Genomic DNA, 27500 nt, shown 5'->3' on the forward strand with positions numbered 1-27500 from the left:
ACCAAAATTCAATCTTTTAAAAAAACAACAATAAACTGAATTTTCAGCATTGATATCTCTCTCTGCTTTAACTCACTCAATCCTGCCTGGAGATTTTTGCTACTTTTTCAAAATCCGAGAAAATGTATTTAAAATGAACATGTACACATAGATAGTTTTATTCAACTACCATCAACATGTAAAAACTAAAAACATTAGCTTTGATACCACGCCTATAATTTGTCTCAGAAAAATGTAATAACTAGGCATGGGGTAAAATATTAATTTAATTTCTCTTCTGTTTCTCGTTTATTTTCCTCTTCTTTTCTTTTCTCCGATTTTATTTAGAGTGCCTTTATCCTAAAATACTTAATAACGCCATTAAGATTTTCCCAACATCACAAGAACAAAAGGAGGAAGTGGCTTTTTAATAATAATATTATATTATTTTGTTTTTATTAATGACATTATGTATGTATTAAAATATCGTCTGCGAGGAGGAAGGAATTCTTTTTTTCCCGTGCACTTACATAATGTCAATTTGTTACCTGCCGCCTCTAAAAGGTATTGATTACCTCGAGGTGGATCAAGTGGGTATTATAAAAATATAATTGTGCAATGCAGCTGTGGGTAGAGCTGTGTTCAGGCAGAGTATAGAAGGAACGAAGTTGACGTCACTCAGGTCTTTGTGTTTTTTTTTTTTTTTTTTTTTTTTTTATTTGGGTTTTTTTTTTTTTTTGCCAACCACGTTTATGAATACTTCTCACTAAACTGTTCGAACCAGACTATAAACGTTCATGGTTACACACAGTTTGTTGTGTTGGTCCGTTATACTTCCGGATGGCAATATTTTGAGCTTCTTAGCCAAGTGCATACTATCTATAGAAGGAACGAATTTGACGTCGCTCAGCGCTTTGTTACTGTTTATAGACAGCCATTTTAATAATCAGTTCTCTCTAAATTCTATCAATCCAGACTATAAACGGTCAAGGTGACACGCATAGTTTTGTGTTTCGGTACGTCATATCCGGCTGGCGGATGTTGTGAGTATTTCACCTAAACGCCTATCGTCAATATGTGACTGAATCCTCTCGATAGGGTATACAGCTGTACATACATCGTGATGCTTCTGAGTATTGGTGCTATCTATGCCTTTAGGTAAAATGCTCACAACAATCGTCGGCCAAATTAAATATAGATAGAATGCGCTTGGCCAAGGAGTTCACAACATTGCCATCCGGAAGTATAACGGACCAACACACAAACTCTGTGTAGCCATGAACTTTTATAGTCTGGTTAATACAGTTTAGTGAGAACAACTCACAAACGCGGATGGCAAAAACAATAACAAAGGCCTGAGTTACGTCATCTGCATACTATCTATAGCAACACGCAGTGCTGTATGTATCCTTTAACGTCTATAGATAGTATGCGCTTGGTTAAGAAGTTCACAACATTGCCATCCGGAAGTGTAACGGACCAACACACAAAATCCTGTGTAACCATGAACTTTTATAGTCTGGATAATACAGTTTAGTGAGAAGTACTCATAAACGTGGATGGCAAAAAAAAAACACAAAAAAAAAAAAAACAAACAATAACAATGACCTTAGTGACGTCAACTTCGTTCTATCTATAGTTTGATTCATATAATTTTGGGAGAAATAATCACTAACAGGCTGTCTAAAAATAGTAACAAAGTTCTGAATGACGTCAACTTTGTGCCTTCTCGTTACTTCTTACCCTAAAAATAAAAATCTAAGTCAAGTTAAAACAAATGTCTTGATTGAGATGAGTGAGTTTTATAATATTAAAATTAATATTAATTATTATATTATATTAATAATTATTATTATTATTAATATCAATATTATTATAATTAGTATTATTATTATTATTATTATTATTATTATTATTATTATTATTATTATTATTATTATTATTATTATTATTATTATTATGATGATGATGATGATGATGATGATGATGATGATGATGATGATGATGATGATGATGATGATGATGATGATGATGATGATGATGATGATAATGAAGATAGAAGTAATAATTCATTTTATAGCGCTAAACTTCCACCGATGTGTAATATCGCCTAACCGGCGTCATGTCTCGTTCTCTATGTTACGTGTTGCTGTTATTGGTCAAGGATCCCTTGTAAAGCGCTTTGAGCATATTTAGTAGATATTTGGCTATATCAATGTTCTAGTTTAACAAAACGTCTCGGAAATAAAATAGTTTGATGTTCACATCTGATAGTTTTGGTGTATCTAGCGTTCGAGCTAAGTTTGCAAACTGTAAACGAACAACCAAAGTCTGATAGAGATAATAATATGTGACCCATCGTCTAAAACGGTATTATGTTGGAACGAACCATATGCTTCAAAGCCGAATTAAATGTTAAACTGGTGTAAAATATAAATTGTTGGCATTAGCACCCTAAAATATGGCATCCATTCTCATCAATAAAACATACAATCTCAACACAAGACCGATATTTCTGGCTAGCTACAAATTCAATTTTCAACATCTTAATCATCCCGACTTAATACCGTTTTGAAGCAAATGGTCACATATATATATACTCGGAATTAATGGCATTTTTACACGGAAGCAAGCAGGTAAATGCAGTCGGGATGCTTTTAGCGAGTGGACACCCGGTTGATTTCAATTGTCGGAATTCCGAGACTTGGATGGTCCGTTCTGTTCCTTATTTAAATAAATCTTGGAGCATTTAGACGCTCTCTCTCTCTCTCTCTCTCTCTCTCTCTCTCTCTCTCTCTCTCTCTCTCTCGCTCTCTCTCTCTCTCTCTTTCTCTTCCTTTCTCTGTGTATCTATCTATCTATCTATCTATCTATCTATCTATCTATCTATCTATCTATCTATCTATCTATCTATCTATCTATCTATCTATCTATCTATCTATCTATCTATCTATCTATCTATCTATCTATCTATCTATCTATCTATCTATCTATCTATCTTCTGTCTCTAGCTATTTTTCTCATTCTCTCTCTCTCTCCTATCTCTCTCCCCTCTTTCTCTCTCTCACTCTCATTTCTCCACCCATCTCTATCTTCCGCTTGTTTGTCCCCATTCTCTCTCTCTCTCTCTCTCTCTCTCTCTCTCTCTCTCTCTCTCTCTCTCTCTCTCTTCCTGTCTATCTCTCTCGTTCAAGATTACCCATAGTTTTGTGTATTTGCACGTAATATATCCGGCCGCCGGATGTTGTGAGTATTTAACATAAACGCATTGCATCAATTGATCCAAGAACAACGACGACGACAACAACAACAACAATAACAATAAAACAAACCACGACATACGTATTATCTAACAGACAAGTAAACAAACAAGCAAACAATAATATTACGACGAACACACAATAGAACAAGCAGACACACACGTATATACACGTATCTAGATATTATTATTATGAAAGCCACTTATGAAAATTGGATTTAAAAGGATTCTGCCATCTATACGGTCTTAAAACCAAAAAAAATTGCCGTACTCTGGAAAAACTCTTATTTTAAAATTTGGCCAGAAAAGTCGTCCTTCAAATACCGATCGATTTAAATGACCCTCATCTTGGCAACAACAACAAAGAACAACAACTCTCAAACCTGGGACTGGACGAAGACTTCGCAAAGTCCCAGGTTAGAGAGGTGTTTTTGTTGTTGCCAAAAATGAAGGTCATTTAAATCGATCGATATTTGAAGGACGAGTTTTCTGGCCAAATTTTAGAATATGGTTGTTTCTTTGTTTTTTTTTTTGTTTGTTTGTTTTTTTTTTTTTGTTGCTCCAGAGTTATAGGCAGAATCGGGATTGGAGAATGAGAATAGTGAGTCCAATCATACATTGGTCTCACAAAATAAATTGATACGCCTTTCGCAATCTTGTTTTGAACGGTAGAAGGATGCTAATGCGTCTGGAATCTTGTCTACAAACTGGAGAAAGGCGGCGGGGGGGGGGGGGGGTTGGTGGGGAGGGGAGGGGGGTTCCCCGGTACCTAAGATTTGCTCGAGTATTCGCTTCTCACGATGGTCCCGTTACTCAGTTGGTAGAGCACTCGCTTCACAAGTAAAGAGACCGAGATCGATCCCGGGTGCAGTCGAATTTTTTGTGTTTTTTTTTTCTGCCCCCCCCCCCCCCTCCCCCTTTCCACCCAGCAGAGATTAAGTAGCCGGGTCTGGTAGATCTGGCTAGAGGCAGGTTCTCGACCGGAGTCGGTTCGCTGCCACCCATGCCACCCAATGTCTCCGCTTGCTGGTGGAGAAGCCTGGCAGCTTCTCCCCCAAGCACTCCCACCAATCAATGTCAAGGCTGTGATCCATAAGGAGTGTGTTTGATCTGGTGGTGGAAAGTACTTTGTGATAGACTAGCGTTCTCTAAAAAATGGTAGCAGCAATTGATGTTATCCGTTTCGCGCTTTAGAAACCGCGAAAAACCCCGGCTTCGTGTGGCTTATGTCTCTGAATGACTACATATGTTCTTCTTCTTCTTCTTCTTCTTCTTCTTCTTCTTCTTCTTCTTCTTCTTCTTCTTCTTCTTCTTCTTCTTCTTCTTCTTCTTCCTCTTCTTACGGGCAGCTAACGCCATAATCCTGGCGACAAGCGCTGCGCCGTGGTGTATGCGCTCAGAGCGGCCAGGAATTGTTCATGACTAGGTGCTGTCACTCTTTCTTCTCGCAGATTGTTCCATTTCCCTGCGGTGTCCGTGGGAATCGGCTCTGTGTTTGATCTGTTGATTGTACATGTGTGTATAGGAGTGGGCGGTACGGGTGCTATGTCTGCGTGTTTGACAGTTACAGTTGTGGATTGGTGTTAATAGATTTTTAAAAAAATTTTAGCATGATGGTATTTGTAAAGGGCAAACAGCCTAGATTGTTTTTGACGACTTGCCAATAAAGCAATTTAAGTGATCTCGTGGTGCCAATGGTATCCAAGTCAGTGTCATGAGGATGGTGATGGTGTTATAGGGGAATGGTGAAAGTGAAGGATTGTAACGGAAATATTAGGAAGGTTGTTGTCATGGTGATGATGATGATGATGATGTTGATGCCGATGATAGTGACCATGACTACGATGTTACTAGTGTGCATATGTCGTGTGAGTGTGTCTATGTCAATATATTATTTTGTTATAAATTTGTAACCGAATGACAAATTGCCACTATTTTGAGGACAATAACGATATATTTATTATTATTATTATTATTATTATTATTATTATTATTATTATTATTATTATTATTATTATGATGATTATTATTATTATTATTATTATTATTATTATGATGATGATGATTATTATTATTATTATTATTATTATTATTATTATTATTATTGTTATTATTATTATTATTATTATTATTATTATTATTATTATTATCATTATCATTATTATTATTATTATTATTATTATTATTATTATTATTATTATTATTATTATTATGATGATGATTATTATTATTATTATTATTATTATGATGATGATGATGATGATTATTATTATTATTATTATTATTATTATTATTATTGTTATTATTATTATTATTGTTATTATTATTATTATTATTATTATTATTATTATTATTATTATTATTATTATTATTATTATTATTATTATTATTATTATTATTATTATTATTATTGTTATTATTATTATTATTATTATTATCATCATCATCATCATCATCATCATCATCATCATCATCATCATCATCATCATCATCATCATCCAGCGGATAACGCGTCTTTGTACTCTCGAGAGTGATAATGTGAGGCTATGTGGTCTAATGGTATAACACTCGCTTTCGGATCGGAAGGTCCTGGGTACGAGTCTTGCTCGACGCATAGTCGAATCCTTGGAAAAGACTCTTTACTCACATTCTCTCACTGTAAAATTAGGTATGAAATGAGTAGCTGGTCATTGACAGCGTTGTCTCTTTCCGAAAAAAAAATTATAATATCTCGCCGAACATGCGTCATGCCCCATCCTACATGCTAAGTGTTGCTGTTGGCCTGTGACCCCTTGTAAAGCCATTTGATCACATTAATTTAGTGGATAACAGTTTGTAATAATATGTTTTACTGAAGGAGACGTGTACTTATTTCCAGGTTTGATAACCCAAATTGTCATGGCGTCTTTATTGTAATGCAAATACTTACTATCGACCAACGCTAAATATTGCCCATTACAACAATGTTAAATGAAGCCCATAATTACTAGACAATCAGACCTGCAAATCTGTGTGCGTTGATTGAAATCGATAGACGTTATACTGTTCTGAAAGGGATATAAATTAATAAGTCACATTTAATATAAGATCACTTGAAAAAAAAAAAAAAGAAGATTTGTTTGAATGCCGTTTCAAGGCGATGGGTCTCAGGTCCGATGAAGAAGCTCATTGTTTGTTTCTGTCCTACTTTAATCCACACTTTGTCGACACTTTCAAAAGCTATAATTGCTTTACCAAAATCTAGAGATGCTTAAATGAGTCAATAAAATGTTTAGTAAAATAAAGGGAGTAAAAATGACTCTCAAAAAAGATTTTAAAAAACAACAAAGTAAACGACGTCTCGGTCTTTGGCCTTCTTCGGGTAAACAAGAAAAGGAAATATGATATACATTGTTGCTAGCGCCGTAAAACTCTTAACAACAAACATCTAACCTGCCACCCCACCCCCTCCCCTTTCCCTTCCCCGCTCTCTCTCTCTCTCTCTCGCTCTCTCTCTCTCTCTCTCTCTCTCTCTCTCGCTCTCTCTCTCTCTCTCTCTCTCACCCACGCAGTGGTAAAACAACATGTTAAATAATATTGTCTTTGATATATCAGAAGATATTATCTACTACTATATCAAAGACTCTATTGTTTGTTGTTGTATCCTTTCACACTCACACACACACAAACACACACACACACAAACACACACACACAAACACACACACACACAAACACACACACACACAAACACACACACAAACACACACACACAAACACACACACAAACACACACACACACTCACACACACAAACACACACACACACAGTCCATTCTAAGGACAGTGTTTGCTTTATAATCTTTATAACCGTTGTTATGTATAACATAATATTTATGTCGTACTCTGGAAAAACACGTCTTAAAAAAATTTAGGCCAGAAAACTCGTCCTTCAAATAGTGATCGATTTAAATGACTTTCATCTTGGAAAAAAAAAAAAATCATTTCTGGGATTTCCGTGAAGACCTTACGACGTCCCAGGTTTGAGGGTTTTTTTGTTTTTGTTTTTTGTCTTGTTTTGTTTTTTGGTGGGATTCATTTAAATCATTGGTTAATAGGATTCAATATTCTGATGTCACGTCCGCCCAGCAGCGAGTTGCTTGGTTCTAAACAAACAAATCGGTTTCTTTTTATTCTTTATGCTGGCTAGAACTTTTTCACACGTCATGTGATCAGAAAGTATAAAAGTCAAAACATGATCAGGTTTATAATGTGTTTTTTCCTCTGGATACACGTTTATGCTCATAATTTGGAGAAGTATTTCATAAGGGCGTCCGCCATTGTTCTGATAGTTTAGAACCAGTTACTAAGTTGTTATGGACGAGGGAAGTGACGTCACGACTGTTGAAGCCTATTTAAATGATGGGTTTTCTGGTCAATTATTTAAATTGTTTTGTTCCAGAGTACGATGGGTTTGTTTTATTGTTATTTTATTTTATGTTTTGTTTTTGTTTTGGTTTGCTTTGTTTTATTTTTATTTATTTATTTATTTTATTTTATTTTTTTTTTTTGGCGGGGGGGGGGGGGGGGGGGGGGGGGAAAGGGAGGGGGAGTGGTTACATTTCCATCTATTGACTTTGATTCAGTGTTTTCGAGTCTTGTCCTTCCATGAGACGCCATATTTGTTTATTCTTTTGTCTCACGCCAGACAGTTCTTTACATAATTACAGTTAACCCTTTACAGGCTGGGTTCGATTACCTTACCTTACCGGAGTTCCGTCTCCATACAGAAGTTGACTGTCATAGATGGAACGCCAATCTTCAAGCTCAAGGGCCATTACCTTACCTTACCCGGAGTTCCGTCTCCATACAGAGGTTGGATGTCATGGAACGCCATTCTTCACGCTCAAGGGCCATTACCTTACCTTACCTTACCGGAGTTCCGTCTCCCTAGGGATGTTGAATGTCATGGAACGCCATTCTTCACGCTCAAGGCCATTACCCGAGCAGTCGATTATCGTTTTGCCAGTTAAAATTAAAAAACAAAAAATACATTGAGCTTTATATAGCGCAATATCCACTAAATGTGCTCAAAGCGCTTTACAAGGGGTCCCTGGTCAACAGTAACATTTAATGTAGGACGGGACATGACGCCTGTTAGGCGATATTACAATTTTTCGCTGTTAACGGCCAGGTACTCATTTTACACCTGAGTACGGTGAGAGAATGTAAGTAAAGAGCCTTCTCCAAGGACTTAACTATCCGCCGAGCGCGAGGCTCGAACCCTGGACCTTCCGATTCATACCACAAGACCACATAGCCGCATGCCAGTTGTTGCCTCCTCTCGATATTTCCTATCCAGGACTTCCTTGGTTTGCGCGTGCCTTTTCTGCCAGCTACAGCTACTCCACACCCCCCCCCCCCCCCCCCCCCTCTAGCACTGATTCTTTGGTAGAAAGCGGTAGGGGCTGCCTGAAGCCGGTGATCGTAAAATACTAACGAAAGAGTGAAATGGAAAGGCTTCGTATGGGAACAAAACAGACAATGGACGTTTCGGGTACAAACCCTTCGTCAGCACAACAATACATAAATAAACGTGGAAAACAAATAAAATATAATGAAAAATAACTTGTATCGTCTATACTCAATGGTGGTTGCAGTATGAATGAATTGGATGGTGGTGGATGGCTTTGATCGCCTAACCTGCCTCCTACCTATCCAAAAGTTGGCAAATAATTGCTGTAATCCGTTTGACGCTATAGAAACCGGGACAAATCTCGGCTCCACGGGCCTTAACGAATGTCTCTGAAGGACTACTACTGACTAACATTATATATTTTTTAAAAAGGAAAGAAAAAAGAGAACAAAAACAAAAACAGAAAAAAAATCAAACGAAAAGAAAAAAACAAACAAGCAAACAATACAAAAACAACAACAAATTGGTTTTCCCCAAGAGAGTAAAGGCCCTTCACTGTCTGGAGTGATTCGACACTCTCACCTCTGACCTATAAATAGTTCGCAGATGACGTCACTCAGGTCTTTGTTATTGCTTTTTTTTTTTGCCATCCGCGTTTATGAGTAATGCTCACTGAACTGTATTAACCCGACTATAAACGTTCATGGATACACACAGTTTTGTGTGTTGGTCCGTTATACTTTCGGATGGCAATGTTATGAGCTTCTTAGCCAAGCGCATACTATCTATAGGTTCTTGGTTGGAGTACCGATGAGGCAGGGCGATGCAAAGTTGAGATGTGCGGCTATCATGTGCTCTTGTGGTAAGACACTCGCTTTCTGATCGGAACGGGTTCGAGCCTCGCTCGGCGCATAGTTGAGTCCTTGGAAAAAGGCTCTTTACTCACAACCTCTCACCGTACTCAGGTGTAAAATGAGTACCTGGCTGTTAACAGCGTTGTCTCAGTCGGGAGAAAATTTTAACATCGCCTAACAGGCGTCATGTCTCGTCGCGTCCTACATGTTACGTATTGCTGCTCGTCATGGACCCCTTGTAAAGCGCTTTGCGCACGTCTAGTGGATATTGCGCTATATAAAAGCTCAACAATTTTTTATGAACTTGGAATCTCGAACATACAGACAAACAAACAAACAAACAAACAAGTAACTAAAATCACACAGAAACACAAGCTCGGTCGTCCTCTTCCGTCAACTCATATGATATTGGCATCTCGAACACACAGACAACCAAACAAGTAACTAAAAGCACACACATAAACACACACGTTCGCCGTCCTCGTCTTCCGTCAATTCATATGATATTGGCATCTCGAACACACAAACAAACAAATACAATTAAAAACACATAGAAACACCTTAGATCAATCATATTTTCTCTCCCTTCAACGGATCCATCCGATCTCAAACAAACATTTTACAAACAAACAAACAAACAAACCAACAAACCAATACACGAATAATGAAACAAGCAAACAAACAAACAAACAAACAAACAAACAAACAAACCAATACACGAATAATGAAACAAACAAACAAACCAATACACGAATAATGAAACAAGCAAACAAACAAACAAACAAACAAACAAACAAACAAACAAACCAATACACGAATAATGAAACAAGCATACAAACAAACAAACAAACAAACAAACAAACCAATACACGAATAATGAAACAAGCAAACAAACAAACAAACAAACAAACCAATACACAAATAATGAAACAAGCAAATAAATAAACAAATAAACAAACAAACAAACAAACCAGTACACGAATAATGAAACAAGCAAACAAACAAACAAACAAACAAACAAACAAACAAACCAGTACACGAATAATGAAACAAGGAAACACATAAACAAACAAACAAACAAACAAACCAACACACGAATAATGAAACAAGCAAATAAACAAACAAACAAACAAACAAACCAATGTACTTTGTAAATCCACGAGTTCGATCATCTTCTACTCCATCTCCCTTCAGCTGATTCGATCTGGAAAGTTGGCAAGCTTTTCAAACAAACAAACAAGCAAACAGACAAACAAACAGACAAACTTATGCACAGATAATCACCGATCCGACGATCATCCTGTCTTCAACGATTAGATCTTAAAATCTTGCAAGCTCTTCACACACACACACACACACACACAGACACACACACACACACTCACACACAAACAAGCAAACATACAAATTAACAAAGGAAAATCTCTCTTACCCCCCCCCCCCTCCCCCTTCTCTCTCTCTCTCTCTCTCTCTCTCTCTCCTTCACACACACAATCACACACACACAACACACACACACACACACACACACACACACACAAACAAGCAAACATACAAATTAACAAGCAAAGGAAGAGCTAAAAGCTTGACCAGTTCTTATCTTTTTGAATACAAACTCAATGAGAGCGATCTATATTCAGGTTTTCGTCTAATCGGGTCATCAATCACATGATTTGTTATTGTCGAATGATTGGACATTTCTTAATAATTGAATTATGCAAACACGCTGCTTTGTTTATGAAAGTTGTCAGCATACCCATGTGCCAAGCTGAACAACATGACCTATTATGATGTTAGATTTTTTTTCGAAAATCATGAACACTTTTCACTTTGTAGGTCACTTTAGGCACACGAGTCCCGCTTTGAACATCACATTGTTGTGTCCTTGGAAAAAGTTTTAGTGGATATTGCACTAAAGAAGGAACGAAGTTGACGTCACTCAGCTCTTTATTATTGTTTTTAGACAACCATTTCAACGATTAGTTCTCATCAAATTCTATCAATCAGACTAGATCTATAAACGTTTAAGATTAAACATCGTTTTCCGTGTTGGTGCGTGTTGCCCGGCTGGCGGATGTTGTGAGTATTTTACCTACACGTATAGCATTAATTGGATATATGCTCAAGTTCAAAATGCTCAGCTTGTCTTGTTATGATGTAAAATAGGAGCACACGTGAAAAAAAAAAGGTGTCAAGCAGACGCACAGACAGCACCGGACAGCACTGCCGTACTCTGGGGAAAAAAATCCATTTTTAAAAATTTGGCCAGAAAACTCGTCTCTTCAAATATCGATCGATTTAAATGACCCTCATCTTGACAAAAACTCTCATACCTGGGACTTCCCCAGAGTACGGCACAGCAGTGGTGCACTATTAGGTTTATCACCCTGAGGCAGCAGCAGCCTCTTATGGTTCTCACACTACTATGTTATGACGATCGACCCAATCAGCAAAGTCCGGTCCGCATTCGTGCACCGTCGCGAACCCGCCGGGTAGCATCGTCACAACAAACCTTGAGCCAAATTTCGTAACATTGTAACTGCCGGACACTGAATACCCGCCGTTTTAATTTTTTGTTTTTGGCCAGAAAACTCGACCTTCAAACATCGATCGATTTGATGAGATTCTTCTTGTCAAAAAACTTTCATACCTGGGTCGTTCTTGAAAAGTCCCTTGAAGTCCCAGGTTCGAGAGCTTTTGACAAGATGAGGAGTCATTTTAATCAGATGGATGTTTGAAGAAAGAGTTTTCTGGCCAAATTTTTAAATATTATGTGTTGTTTTTTCCCCCTCTAGAGTTCGGCGGTGCACTTTTAGAATGTGCGAAAGAGGTGATTGAGTAACGCCAGCAATGTCTGTTCTCATTCTGGAAAGCTGTTGATTACAACACAAGAGGAATACCCAAAGGATTAATTACGAATGGATTTCCACATATTTAGAACAATGCCAGAATATGAATTAACATTTCGGGCAAAGACCCTTCGTCAGCGCAAGAGCATCCTTAATTGCCACTGTGTGTATCTCTTAGCGTCGGTTTCCCCGTGCAGCGTATTTTTAACGCGCGATTTCCGCACGTACAGATCCGCTGTATATATATATATATATATATATATATATATATATATATATATATATATATATATGTGTGTGTGTGTGCGTGTGTTCACTGTGTACATGTTCACGCAAAAGATCGTATAGTCTAGTCGTACTGCACACAGGAAACTGCACACAGGAAAGTTACTGAAGCGCCCATCATGTATCATACCAATCGCGATAGTTAAACGCGCGTAATTTAAACAAAAAACAAAAAAACGCTCCTCATGAGAAGATACCTTTAGACAGTTAAAACCAGGCTTAGAGGACAAAAAGACTGCAGTTGTCGGGGGAGTCGATTGAGTCATGTTATGTCACAACTATTCTATGGATAGAGACAATTAAGTCTTTCCAATAGGCTTTGCGTGACTGAGCGGGGAAAGAGGATAAATAATAAATACATGAATCAATAAGGATAAACACATAAACATAATAACAAATAGGGGAGACGTTATCCAACAGTGGAGAGCGGCTTTATGTCATTGTGACCTAATAATATTAGGACGGATTGGCGGTAAGCGTTCAAGCCATGGCTCCCTAGAGTGCTTTAATAAATAAATAAATAGATAAATAAGAAGACCATTTCTATAGATAGTATGCGCTTGGCTAAGAAGTTCACAACATTGCCATCCGGAAGTATAACGGACCAACACACAAAAATATGTGTAATCATGAACGTTTATAGTCTGGTTAATACAGTTTAATAATTAATTACTCATAACCTCGGATGGCAAAAAAACAATAACAAAGCCCTGAGTGACGTCATCTTCGTTCTATCTATAACCCTTTATGCCGAAGACCTCGCAAAGCGTATGTAGACGTAATAATTATAAGTTGAGCTTTTATATAGGGCAAAATCTACTAAACGTGCTCAAATCGTTTTACAAAGGGTCCCTGACTAACAGCAACACGTAACATGTAGAACGAGACGTGGCGCCTGTTGGGCGATATTACAATTTTTTTTTCCGATAGAGACAAAGCTGTTAACGGTTAGGGACTCATTTACACATGAGTATGGTGAGAGAATGTGGAAAAAGAGCCCTATCCAATGACTCTACTATGCGCCGAGCTAGGCTCAAACCCAGGACCTTCCGATCCGAAAGCTAGTGTCATATATACCACAAGACCACATAGCCGCACATTTTCCCACACTTACACATTTTTTCTGCTTCCGCCGTTGATAACACACACACACACACACACACACACACAGAGAGAGAGAGAGAGAGAGTGTGTGAGAGAGAGAGTGAGAGAGAGAGAGTGAGAGAGAGAGAAAGAGAGTGAGAGAGAGGAGAGAGTGAGAGAGAGAGAAGAGAGGAGTGAGAGAGAGTAGAGAGAGAGTGAGAGAGAGTGAGAGAGAGTGAAGAGAGAGTGAGAGAGAGTGAGAGAGAGTAGGAGAGAGAGGTGAGAGAGAGAGTGAGAGAGAAGTGAAGAGAGAGAGAGGAGAGAGAGTGAGAGAGAAGAGTAGAGAGAGAGTGAGAGAGAGAGTGAGAGAGAGAGTGAGAGAGAGAGAGAGAGAAGTGAGAGAGAAGTGAGAGAGAGAGTGAGAGAGAAAGTGAGAGAGAGTGAGAGAGTGAGAGAGAGAGTGAGAGAGAGAGTGAGAGAGAAAGTGAGAGAGAGTGAGAGAGAGTGAGAGGAGTGAGATAGAGAGTGAGAGAGGAGAGTGAGAGAGAAAGTGAGAGGAGTGAGAGAGTGAGAGAGTGAGAGAGAATGAGAGAGTGAGAGAGAGAGAGAGAGAGAGTGAGAGAGAAAGTGAGAGAGAGAGTGAGGAGAAGTGAGAGGAGTGAGAGAGAGTGAGAGAGAGAGAGTGAGAGAGAAAGTGAGAGAGAGTGAGAGAGAGAGTGAGAGAGAGAGTGAGAGAGAGAGTGTGAGAGAGAAAGTGAGAGAGAGAGAGAGAAAGAGAGAAAGAGAGAGAGAGAGAGAGAGAGAGAGAGAGAGAGTGTCACACATGTACACACCCGTGCATAAACAAATGGTAATTTGTGAGAAACAAAAGGTAATTACATCTATTGATGGTTATCCACAAAAGGTATTATAACATAAAAAGGAAAGTTTCGAGGCGTTTATCACAGATTATGTCCCTTAGTTACGAGCCAACCAAACCAGCATTGGGCACGATTAAGAGATGACAGCACACATTGGATTCAATAGTCTAATGTCACGTCGCCCAGCAACGACGGCCATCGTGGTTCTGAACAAAGAAAATCTGTACTTTTTATTCTTCATGCTGGCTAGAACTTTTCATATGTCTTGTGATCAGAATGTGTAAAAGTCAAAACATGATCAGATTTATAATGTTTGTTTTTTTTTCTTTTTCTGGATACGCTTTTATGCTTGTCGGAGAAATATTTCATAAGGGCGTCCGCCATTGTTCCGATAGTTTAGAGCCAGTTACTAAGTTACCATGCGTCATTACGAGGGAAGTGACGTTACGAATGTGGAAGAGTATTATAGATTTTATGAAGTTGACGTCACTCTGGTCTTTGATATTGTTTTTTTTTGCCATCCACGTTTATGAGTAATTCTCACTAAACTGTATGAACCAGACTATAGATAGAACGGAGTTGACGTCACTCGAGTCCTTGTTATTGTTTTTTGCCATACACATTTATGATTAATAGGCTTCAACAGTCATGACGTCACTTCCCTCGTAATGACGCATGGTAACTCAGTAACTGGCTCTAAACTATCGGTACAATGGCGGACGCCCTTATGCAATATTTCTCCGACGAGCTTAAAAGTGTATCCAGAGGAGAAAAAACATTATAAATCTGATCATGTTTGACTTTTATACATTCTGATCACATGACATATGAAAAGGTCTAGCCAGCATGAAGAATAAAAAGTACCGATTTTCTTTGTTTCGAACCAGGCTGCTCGCCGTTGCTGGGTGACGTGACATCAGTTTTCGACCGTCGCGCTTTGTATAGATAGAACGAAATTGACGTCACGCAGGTCTTTCTTATTTTTTTTAAAATCCATGTTTATGAGTAATTCTCACTATAAACCTTTAAGGTTAAGCATAGTTTTGTGTGTTGGTCCATTATATTTCCGGATGGCATTGTTGTGAGTTTCTTACCCAAGCGCACAGCATATATAGACAACAGAGACGTGGCCCTTGTTGTTGTTGTTGTTGTTGCTGATGCTGTTGTTGTTATTTCTGTTGTTGATAGTGCTGTTATTATCATTAAGTTTGGGACCAATTACATAATTTCATGCACACCCACCCACTCTCACACCTTAACACACACAACTCTCAGCGCAACCCAACCCAACCCAACCGTCTCAGACTTGCTCCAAAATTCGACACGCTGAAACAACACCGAATACACCTCATCACTCATGGCATCGCTAGAATATGAATATTATAACGTAATGCAAAACCCAATTATTTATTCATCTATTTATTATTATAATTCATCATCATCATCATCATCATCATCATCATCATCATCATCATCATCATCATCATCATTACCATCACTTTTCCTCTTTTATCTTTATATTTTTTCTATTTCTTTTTTTCGTCTACCATTGGATTTACATGACGATATATAATAGTTGCATGCCACTTTGTGCTTTATCATCCCACATAATATGTAAACAATCGTCTCCAAACGGTAATACATTTTCAAGGACCCGGTACTTAAAACTAGATTTTAAACTTAACATATAAAATTTAAGTTTTCTAAAAAATGACCTTATTTAGGAGAATGAGATTTATTTCTTAAAAGTTGTCTAAATTCCGAACACGTGCTTAAAAATTCGCCCTTTTCTCGATCTAGCAAATTTCAGACATGAGACCATTTTGATCCGTCATTGTCACACGATTTATCCGATCCCTTCTGTGGGTAAATATCCGTCTCCAATATCCCCCCCCCCCCCCCACCCTCACCCCCTCCTCTCCTCTTCCCCCCCCCCCACCACCACCTTCCCGCCACTTTGGTTCATCCATATTTAAAAACCCTATGGTATCATCCAGGGAGATTGCAGAGCTAACACCTCCGACGTTAGCGTACATGTTATGTCAATACGTATTCATAGCTTTTCAGATGGAAACGCCGTATATCCAAAATGACGCCGATTAGATATATATTATGCCGTTAGCTATAATCTTGATTGAACATTTATTATTATATAGCACATTTCCACGGATTTACCATGCTCAATGTGCGGCTATGTGGTCTAGTGGTATGACACTCGCTTTCGGATCGAAAGGTCCTGGGTTCGAGCCTCGCGCTCGGCTCATATGTGAGTCCTTGGAAAAGGCTCTTTACTCACATTCTCTCACCATGTAAAATGAGTACCTGGCCGTTAACAGTGTTGTCTTTGTCCGAAAAATTGTAATATCGCCTAACTGGCGTCTTGTCCCGTCCTACTTATTAAATGTTGCTTTTGACCAGGGACCCCTTGTAAAGCGCTTTGAGCACATTTGATGGATATTGCGCTATATAAAAGCTCTTTTTAAAAAATAAATGCGCGTCACAACGTTTCATTAATTCCTCCAGTAGACCGTATTGAACCTTTTTTCATTTCATACAGTACCAGTCGCCTGTTAAGCGTCCTTTTTATTCTACTACTCTTACTTACAATATCCATAACTGCCTATAGACAGGTACTCATTCACTCCTTTTGACGAGTTGGACAATAAAAATGCGTGTTAAGTGCTTTACCCAAGGACACATCGTCGGGATCAGAATCTTCCACAATCACTCTGACCCACCCGGCTACCGACTACGTCTCCTAGTCTCTTCTTCATCCTCCTCCTCCTGCTTCCGCTCCTCCTCCTTCTCCTTCTCCTCATTTTCCTTCTCCTTTTCCTCCTCCTCCTCTTCTTCCTCCTCTTCCTCCTCCTCCTTCCTCATCCGCCTCTTCCTCCCAACAACCATAAGCCGTACCCTTCCCTCCTTCTCTTCCTCCCCCTCCTCTCCCTCCTCCTCCTCCTCCTAACAACCCGAATCCTAACCCTTCCCTCCTTCTCCTTCTCCTGAAAACGCAAAGCCTAACCCTACCTTCCATCTCTTCCTCTCCCTCCTCCTCCTCTTCCTCATTTTCCTCCTACTCTTCCTCCTCCCCCTCCCCTCCTCCATCATCATCACCTTGTCTTGCTTCCCCCTCCCCCCTCCCCATCTTCTAACAATCTCTAAACGTTTAACCCAGATACAACGAGACCCAAGTAAATCCCAGGCTTCATTGCATTTACATCCGTCAAATCCAAAGGGTCATAACCAAAGTCTATTTATAGATGTCACTGGTCCTAACCCAAGGGGAATGTTACTGTTACATTGTCCTGGCCTCTGTCTTAGAAGGGTTGTTAGATTATAAGGAAAATTTAAGGAGTAAAAATGTGACCCTCCGTCTCAAAACGGTATTATGTCGGCATGATTCAGACCCCAAAAAGTGAATTTAGAGATAGAATGATGAGAAATTGGACTTTAGACGATTTTGCAAAGCAAGAAATAGTCTTTATACGTTCTTTAACCAGAACGTACAGAAATTAAACCCAAGTTGGATATTTGTGGCTATGAATTCAATTTCCCTTACCGAGTGGATCCCGACATAATACCGCTTCGATACGGTGGGTCACAAATGGTTTCATGATTTAAAACATTATAATGAACGAAACTTTGTCATGTATAAGTGTGTATAAATGAACTTCCGTCGAGTTTCGGCACCATTGCAATCAAGCGTTGAGCACGAAAAGACAAAAAAAGACGTGGACGAAGAATAAATATGATTGTTGCCACTATCGGATAATCTTTGAGGTGTATTGATAGCTTGTCTGATCAGTGACCAAGAGGTCTAAGGTTCAATCCCCAGTCCTGGATGAGTTTATTTGGGGGGTCGTGTTTCTCTAGTAGTAGTAGGGCATAGTAGGTAGTAGTAGTAGTAGTAGTAGTAGTAGTAGTAGTAGTAGTAGTAGTAGTAGTAGTAGTAGTAGTAGTAGTAGTAGTAGTAGTAGTAGTAGCAATAACAGCAGCAATGGTAGCGATAATTATTGTAGTAGAAGCTGTAGTATTTGTAATAGAATTTTCTTTCTTTTTATATAGTTATTATTCTCTCATTTTCTTTCTTTCTCCATAGCCACTAAGAATACGACTCTCTCTCTCTCTCTCTCTCTCTCTCTCTCTCTCTCTCTCTCTCTCTCTCTCTCTCTCTCTCTCTCCCCTAACCGACGCCATCGATCAACTTTCTTTACTACGGTGTCCTCTTTCTTCGTCATTATTCCAGGAGACGGAGCACATTTGGCAGCATGGCTGACAGGCCCGATGGATTGTGGCATGTCCTAAAAACCCCTTGAGAAGAATTTGAGCAGACCACAATTACCTCAACTACCATCAGTATCAAACTACCCCCTTCGACTGCCAACTGCTAACTGATCACAGCAGCCATTTTTAGTACAAGGCGGAAGAGGAAATGAGTGATTGGTACGTTACGCGCATGCTCAGAAACGACGTACGTTGGAATTTATTTTTGAGAATTTTGAGAAATGTTTGGAGGATTGTGGGTGGGTGTACATAGAAACACGATTCGCGCATGCTCACTTTTAAAAGAATTCGGGCGTTAAATTGCAGTTTTTGGATCTGGAATGGAATTAGTGGGCACAACTTTAGAGCATCTTTTAACACGACTAGCCAGGTTTTGGTGGCAAGATAAAGGCAGCTGCTACAGTGAACAAAACGACGCTGAATACTGTTCGGTTTGTGTCAAGGGAAAAAGCATGTTTGAATTGATGACCTGTGTGGCCCGAATTGATTAAATCCAGAGGAAACATGGGAGACTTCGGGAGAATGAAAATAGAAAGACAAAAGCAATTGGAACTGAGGCTAAAAAGAGATTTTCTCGATACAAATTAATGCTCCGATGCGTTGTGTTGTTGAGAATTGGGAAGATTTTCGAAGAAGCAGAATCATCCAGTGAAAGATGTAATTACCTTTTGGGGGAAGATTGGCTAAGCGTTTAATGTAGTTATCGAGCGAGTGTCAAGCGCAGCTTTTGAAGCGTAGAGAATTTACACCTTCCAACCCTCCTCTTCCCTCCTCCTCCACCACCACGAGAGAGACACAGAGAGAGAGAGAGAGAGAGAGAGAGAGAAAGAGAGAGAGAGAGAGAGAGAGAGAGAGAGAGAGAGAGAGAGGCTCAGAAGGAGGATAAGACTATAGTTATTACAGTGATCCTATAGTTTGAAAGTGCCTTGTCTTTGAACAGGTGTTCCTTCATGGCTATCTTTCGACAATTTACACAATGGAGATGGAGGGAGGAAGGACGAGAAAGAAAGAAAGATATATATATATATATATATATATATATATATATATATATATATATAGAGAGAGAGAGAGAGATATATATATATATATATATATATATATATATATATATATATATATATAGAGAGAGAGAGAGAGAGAGAGAGAGAGAGAGAGAGAGAAGCTCAGAAGGAGGATAAGACAATAGATATTACAGTTATCCTATAGTTTGAAAGTAAGTGCAATGTCTTTGAATGGCTATCATTCGACAACATACACAATGGAGATGGAGGGAGGAAGGACGAGAAAGAAAGAGAGAGATATAGATAGATAGATAGAGAGAGAGAGAGAGAGAGAGAGAGAGAGAGAGAGAGAGAGGCTTTAGAAGACTATATATATATTACAGTGAGCCTATAGTTTGAAAGTAAGTGCCCTCGTCTTTGAGCAGGCTTTCCTTCATGGCTATCGTTTGTCAATATACACCATCGTTATTGATAATCAAATCATCACCACCATCTCCGTCATCATCATCATCATCATTGAATGAACACAGTGCCATCATCGCTTCAGCTTGGCAGTTATCTATCAACTATACCATAGGCCTATATGGGACTCTTTTCTTCTTCGTCCCTTCTTCGCGTCCCACATTGTAGGCGAAATTAGATTACCAGTCCCGATGATGGGGACGAGAACGATGAAATTAGTGGACAAGAATGACACTCATTTATCTCCCCTTGTCGTGTTCCCCCCTGTCGTCCGATGATGACGACGTCACCACCAGGAATGAATATGATTGGTCGATGATGGAGATGACGGAGATGGAAGATTTCTATTCAAACTGTGGTCACGTGATGTCTTTTCCATCGACTGGGATAGTAAGTATTCCTTTCAATATTAAAAAAAAAAATTGAGCTTTTATATAGAGCAATATCCACTAAGACGTGCTCAAAGCCCTTTACAAGGGATCCCTGGTCAACAGCAAGATTTAACATGTAGGACGGGTCATGCCACCCTGTTAGACGATGTTACAATTTTTTTCGGACAGACAACGCTGTTAACGGCCAGGTACTCTTTTTACACCTGAGTACGGTGAGAGAATGCGAGTAAAGAGCCTTCTCCAAGGACTCAACTATGCGCCGAGCGAGGCTCGAATCCCCGGACCTTCCGATCCGAAAGCGATTTTCATACCACAAGACCACATAGCCGCATAATATTTTGTGGCCTGTCGCCACATTCTAGTATTATGTCGGAATGACTTGATTGCAATTAGACTATTTATTTTTTTGGGTTTTTAAAAAATGTTTAAAAAAAAAAAATGATATTGACTTCTTTAACTCCCTCAACCCTAACACCGACGATATCCGTAGCATACCCGGGGTTACTTATACCCATGCCTATTTTATTACATTTTTATGAGACAAATTATAGGCGTAGTATCAAAGCTAATGTATTTAGTCTTTACATGTTAATGGTAGTTAAATAAAACTTTCTATGCACATGCTCATTTTTAGTAGTTTTATTCCAATTTTGAAAAGTAGCAAAAATCTCTAGGATTGAGTGAGTTAACCAATTACTTTATCCGTGTACTTTGGAAAGACTCGTATTGAAGATTATGACCAGAAAACTCGTCCTTATATCGATCGATTTAAATGACCCTAATTTTGGAGAAAAAATAACAACAACAACGACAAAAAACAAAAAACAACAACAACAGCAACAAACAAAACAACAAATTAGAAAAGAAAACCCAATAAAACTTTTTTTTAAAAACAAAAAAAACAAAAAACAAAAAAAACAAAAAAAAAAACAAAAAAAAAAACAAAAAAACAAACAAACAAACAACTTTCAAACTTGGGGCAAATCCCGAGGATTTCCTTCAGCGAGTTTTTTTTTTTTTTTAATATTATTTATAATTTGTTACCAAATGTTTAAATACGTGTTTTTCCAGAGTACGGCGGTTAGCTGGTTGAAGAGCAAAGAAGAAAGAGATTATCTCAGTTTTGTAACGATTAGATTAGAGATTATCTCAGTAACGACGAGAGATTATCTCTGTTTTCTAAAGATAAGCCTGACAATTTTGTCACAGGACCTAATATTCGAGTTTATACTTTACAAATTCTTGAAAGCTTTCTAGTCTTGTTAAAGGATCTATACAGCATCTAGGCTTTGATACGTTTAAGCTTTCGTGTATTATTGTGCGGCTATATGGTCTTCAGGTATGACACTCGCTTTCGGATCGGAAGGTCCTGGGTTCGAGCCTAGCTCGGCGCATAGTTGAGTTCTTTGAGAAGGCTCTTTACTCACATTCTCTCACCATACTCAGGTGTAAAATGAGTACCTGGCCGTTAACAGCGTTGTCTCAGTCGGAAAAAATAATTGTAATATCGCCTAGCAGGCGTCATGTGTCATTCTATACTATGTTACGAGTCGCTGTTGTTCAGGGACCCTTTGTAAAGCGCTTTGAGCATGTTCAGTGGATAATGCGCTATATAAAAGCTCACGTTAAAAAAAAAATATTAGGTGCATCTGGTCAGAGATATAATCCCAATTAGTTTACTACCGTACACCCCTATTTTAAAAGAAAAAGAACCTAAAAGGGGAAAAAAACCCACCAAAAAAAAAAAAAAAATTAAAAAAAAAAAAAGACCAAACAAACAAAAAAAGACGGCGACAACCATTAGATATTATATTATAATATCAATATCAATAATAATACCAAAACCAAATAATTAATAAACAAAACAACAAATAAAAAAAAAAGAAATAAAAAACGAATTAGCGACGTAAAACAAAGCAACAATCAAACAAACAAAACAAACAAACAACCAAACAAAAACAAAAAATAACATGACATAGCTAAATCGGAACAGATAAGTAATATTAACGAAATTATGTTGTCAAAATAATCTTGGTTTTAATAATATTGTATTATGAATATACAGGCTAGGAACTTTTACATCAATTTATATTATGATGATCAGAGCTTATTATGGGCTTTGAGCTTCGGGATTTATTTGGAAAAGTAACCGCAAAAGTGACCGTGACAGTTGGATTTAATGATTTTAACTCACTCAATCCTAGAGATTTTTGGCTACATTTCAAAATTGGAAGAAATGTATTAAAAATGAGCATGTGAATGGATAGTTTTATTCAACTATCATTAACTTGTAAAAATGAAAAACATTAGCTTTGATACTAGATACGCCAATAATTTGTCTCAGAAAAAAGTGTAATTAATAGGGAAGGGGTAAAAAAGTAACCCCGGGTGAACTATGGACATAGTCGGCGTTAGGGTTGAGTGAGTTAATTAACGGATTTTGAGACCTTGAAGAGTTCAGCTATGATTTGGATTGGATGAAATGCTAGACCATCCCTTGATAAAAAAGAAGGTGTCCTTCAAAGCCGCAAGGCCCATGGAGCCGGAGTTTAATCCCGGATTCTTTAGCGTGAAACGGACATTAGCAATTGCTTGCTAGGTGATGAATTCCATCCTGAACGGCTTTGACACCCTCCCAACTCACTCTCCTGCCCCCCCCCCCTCCATCCCCCTCTCATTCCAATTGGATTCAATATTATGATGTCACGTCGCCCAGCAACGGCGAGCTGCGTGGTTCCAAACAAAGAAAATCGGTACTTTAATTCTTCAAGCTGGCTAGAACTTTTCATATATCATGTGATCAGAATGTGTAAAAGTCAAAATATGATCATATTTATGTTTTTCTCCTCTGGATACACTTTTATGCTCGTCGGAGAAATATTTCATAAGACCGTCCGCCATTGTGCCGATAGTTTAGAGCCTGTTACTAAGTAACTATGCGTCATTACGAGGGAAGTGACGTCACGACTGTTGAAGCGTATTCCATTATTCATGTCATTTAGTTTGTTGAATTATTGTCGACTATTGTTTTTGCATTAAATTTGCATACATTTATTTATTTATTTATTTTGCACACGGGTCCCGGATTTTTAGAGGGAGATAATTCCGAGCCAACTTCTCCAATCGTTACTCTGTCGGAGTGATTTTAATTGATGCTGATAATGTGGTTGATTCTCAAACGTTATGAAATATTGAGTAAACCTTGTATATTATGTTTATCCAGTGGGATATATATATATATATATATATATATATATATATATATATATATATATATATATATATATATATATATATATATATATATATATATATATATATATATATATATATAAAACAAAAACAACCCCCCCCCCGCCCCCCCCCCCCAAAAAAAAAAACCCAAAAAAAATACCGACCGTAGTCCAGTTTTGTTAATTTTTTAAAGTTCCTTCCCCTTTTGAAAAGTCAACACTACTTGAGGCTTGTTTTCCGTAGGTTAATGAAATTAAAAACGGTCGTAGTCCAAAACTGGAGCGAGTTGAAAAAACAAAACAAAACGCTATAAACTGAAGACGGAAAAAAGACCATAGTACAGTTTTGTTATTTTTTTTAGTTACTTCCCCTGTCAAAAGTCAATCGGTCAAGGCTTCTTTTCTGTAGGTTAATGAAATCACAGAGTGATGAAATTAATTCACTCAATCCTAGAGATTTTTTTGCTACTTTTCAAAATTGGAAGAAATGTATTAGAAATGAGCATGTACATAGATATTTTTATTCAACTATCATTAACATGTAATAATGAAAAACATTAGCTTTGATACAACGCATGTAATTTACCTCAGAAAAATGTAATTAATGGAGGGATGCGGTAAAAGTGACCATGGTAAACTACGGATATAGTCGGTGTTAGGGTTGAGTGAGTTAAGTGCGGCCGTAGTCCAAAAAGTAGAGCTAGATGAAAAACAAAACAAAAACAGTCCAAAGTAAAATGGGCTTGATTTAAGTATGCTGTTATGGACAAAATTTTGCCTTCGTTTGTTTTGGAGTATACCTAGGAGACGATGTGCACTTTTTTGTAGGTCTGATAACCCAAATCCTTATGGGCTCATTGTTGTAATGGAAATCTCTAAAACAAAACAAAAAAAAACAAAAAAAAAAATAAACACACACACACACACACACACACAACGACGCAAAATATTGTCCATTACAACAATGTTTAACTAGGCCCGTAAGCGGGTTCGGATGTCAGACCTGCATATATGTATGTCCACGTCGCTAGGACATCATTACTTTATAGACGCCGCTGGAGTATACCCATTTCGTCATTATTTATACCCATCAAAATTTTTAGTTATCAGACCTGAAAATTCTGGGTGGGGTTCCCGACCTCCCATAGTGGGCAGGGAGGTACATACTGTGTCTTCTATCCCCTTGTAACTGGGTGGGGTTCCTGACCTCCTATAGTGGGCAGGGAGGTACATACTGTGTCTTCTATCCCTCTGTATCTGGGCGGGGTTCCTGACCTCCCATAGTGGGCAGGGAGGTACATACTGTGTCTTCTATCCCCTTATATCTATTTTCCAACATGCTTTCTGTCTTTGTCTTGGAATGAGATTACTTGGTTTTGTCCTGGCCCTGGCGGAGTCCTGGCTGGGAGGGGAAAAGTCAAATGCATAGTTATTGTTTTGGGAGATGATCTTTTTTCCTTGTAAGTCATCTCTCTGTTATGTATTATTGTATTTGTTATTTTGAACGTATAATGTAAGCATTTGAGTGTATTCCTCTTTGTTGGATTTTGTGCTTGTGTCCGGATGAGACTTATAGGTGATCTCAAACTAAGTATATTGATGGTATGCTCTTGGAATCTACATCTGATCCCTATTTGTTCCCAGTTCCCCTTTGTCTTACTTTCTCTAGGGTGCTTTAATTGTAATTCTAGAACTTTTTACTATCCCATTTTCTTCCCTTTTCCTGGCGCTGATATGACCTTAATGTGTTGCAAGCGCCGTAAAACCCTTAAAAACAAAACAAAACAGACCTGAAAATTAAATACACATCGGCATAAACCCCGTATTTTCATTTTATTTCTGTTCGTTTTAAACTGAAATTAACGTTCTGGCATCCGATCCCCTCTCTGCCATAACGATACCAGTTTGGCGTGTAAGGTCACATTTGGTAGTCTGATAAATTTACGACCATTTCATCTTTCTTTCTTTCTTTCTGTCTTTCTTTCTTACTTTCTTTTTTTTCTGTCTTTCGCAAGTACTTTCATTCTTTTTTCTTTCTTTCTTTCTTTTTACTCTTTATTCCTTTCTGTCTTTCTTTCTTTCTTTCTTTCTTTCTTTCTTTCTTTCTTTCTTTCTTTCTTTCTTCTTTCTTCTTCTTCTTCTTCTTCTTCTTCTTCTTCTTCTTCTTCTTCTTCTTCTTCTTCTTCTTCTTCTTCTTCTTCTTCTTCTTCTCTTCTTCTCTTCTTCTTCTCTCTTCTTCTTCTTCTCTCTCTTTCTCTCTTCTCTCTCTCTTCTCTCATCTCTCTCTTTCTCTCTCTCTTTCTCTCTCTCTCTCTCTTTCTCTCTCTCTCTCTCTCTCTCTCTTCCTCTCTCTCCTTCTCTCTTTGTCTTTCTTCCTTCTTTCCTTCCTTCCCTTCTTTCTTTTCTTCTTTTCATTCTCTTGTTGTTTTCCCTGTCGCCCCCCCCTTCTTTTCTTTCTTTCTTTCTTTCTTTCTTTCATTCTTTCATCCCCCCCCCCTCTCTAAATTTGTGCATTTGATTTGCATACTTATTCCCCCCAATGAATTCAGGATTTTAGAAAGGGAGATAAATGCGGATTTGAATTTCAATGGTCAGTAGAGCGAGTGGGAGATTGTCAGCGGAATTAATTGCTGATGGTCGATACAACTGATACAACCGTAGCGTAACGCAAGCGACAGAATTTGCCCCGGTTTTTATTAAGTTTCTCTGTTATCGAACTATGGCCAGAGAGTCTGTCTGCGCATAACAAGAATTTATTTTGATATCCTAACGCAATCGTACATCTTAACCCCCCCCCCCCAAATCACCCCCGCCAAAAAAATAAGAAAGAATAAAAACCCCCAAAAAACAAAACAAAACAAAAGCAAAAAGATTTAACAAAAAAAAAAAAAACCCAAAAAAAACTTAAAAAACAAACAAACCAATGAATCAAAAGCATGAAACAAAACTTGGACTTTTATAATCTAACGCTATATCCACTAAATGAATGAATGAATGAATGAATGAATGAATGAATGAATGAATGAATGAATGAATGAATGAATGAATGAATGAATGAATGAATGAATGAATAAGTGCATAGATAAATAAATAAAAGAAATATAAGGAAAAGACCTTCCAACAACAAAAAAAAAAAAAAAAAAAAAAAACAAAAAAAAGAAAGAAGAAAATTGATAACTATCTCAGTCAGTAGTTTGATATTTTAGAGACATCCGGCTTGAAGGAATTCGGATTACTGGGACGTGACCACGCATTATTGTTATTGTTTCCTTCTGGTCTCATCTTATTTAGTGACTCATGCCCCTAATATTCTGTTCTTTTCCATCCTAACCCCTAGTTTAGCTTCTGTTAACTCCCAGTATTTTTACATTGACCAATCAAACCCCCACCCCCCATCCCCTACCCCTTAAAAAAAAAAAAAAAAAACAAAAAAAAAAAAAAACAGCAGTCAAACAAAAAACCAAAACAATAAAACACACACACATACACACACACACACACACACACATATCCCTCAGTCACCAAATGTATCGTTCTAGTGTCTCATTTTTTAACAAAATAA

At 38.0% G+C, this 27500-nt stretch overlaps 2 protein-coding genes across 2 annotated transcripts in view; both read left to right on the plus strand.

The window, feature by feature from the left end:
* Nucleotides 1-27500, plus strand: part of LOC144974376 (general transcription factor 3C polypeptide 1-like) — a gene marked incomplete in the record, with an annotated part of 443780 nt that overhangs the window by 154931 nt on the left and 261349 nt on the right.
* The window catches only part of LOC144974374 (uncharacterized), a 70124-nt gene continuing 62837 nt past the window's right edge, over nucleotides 20214-27500 (plus strand). Inside the window, exon 1 of the mRNA XM_078917210.1 lies at nucleotides 20214-20703. The gene's annotated coding sequence lies outside the window, so the exon portion shown is untranslated. The remainder of the gene's footprint in view (nucleotides 20704-27500) is intronic.

The sequence above is a fragment of the Berghia stephanieae genome, chromosome 6 (genome assembly GCF_034508935.2).
Source record: "Berghia stephanieae isolate SIO BIC M18660-M18661 chromosome 6, UCSD_Bste_1.3, whole genome shotgun sequence".
Lineage (NCBI taxonomy): Eukaryota > Metazoa > Mollusca > Gastropoda > Nudibranchia > Aeolidiidae > Berghia > Berghia stephanieae.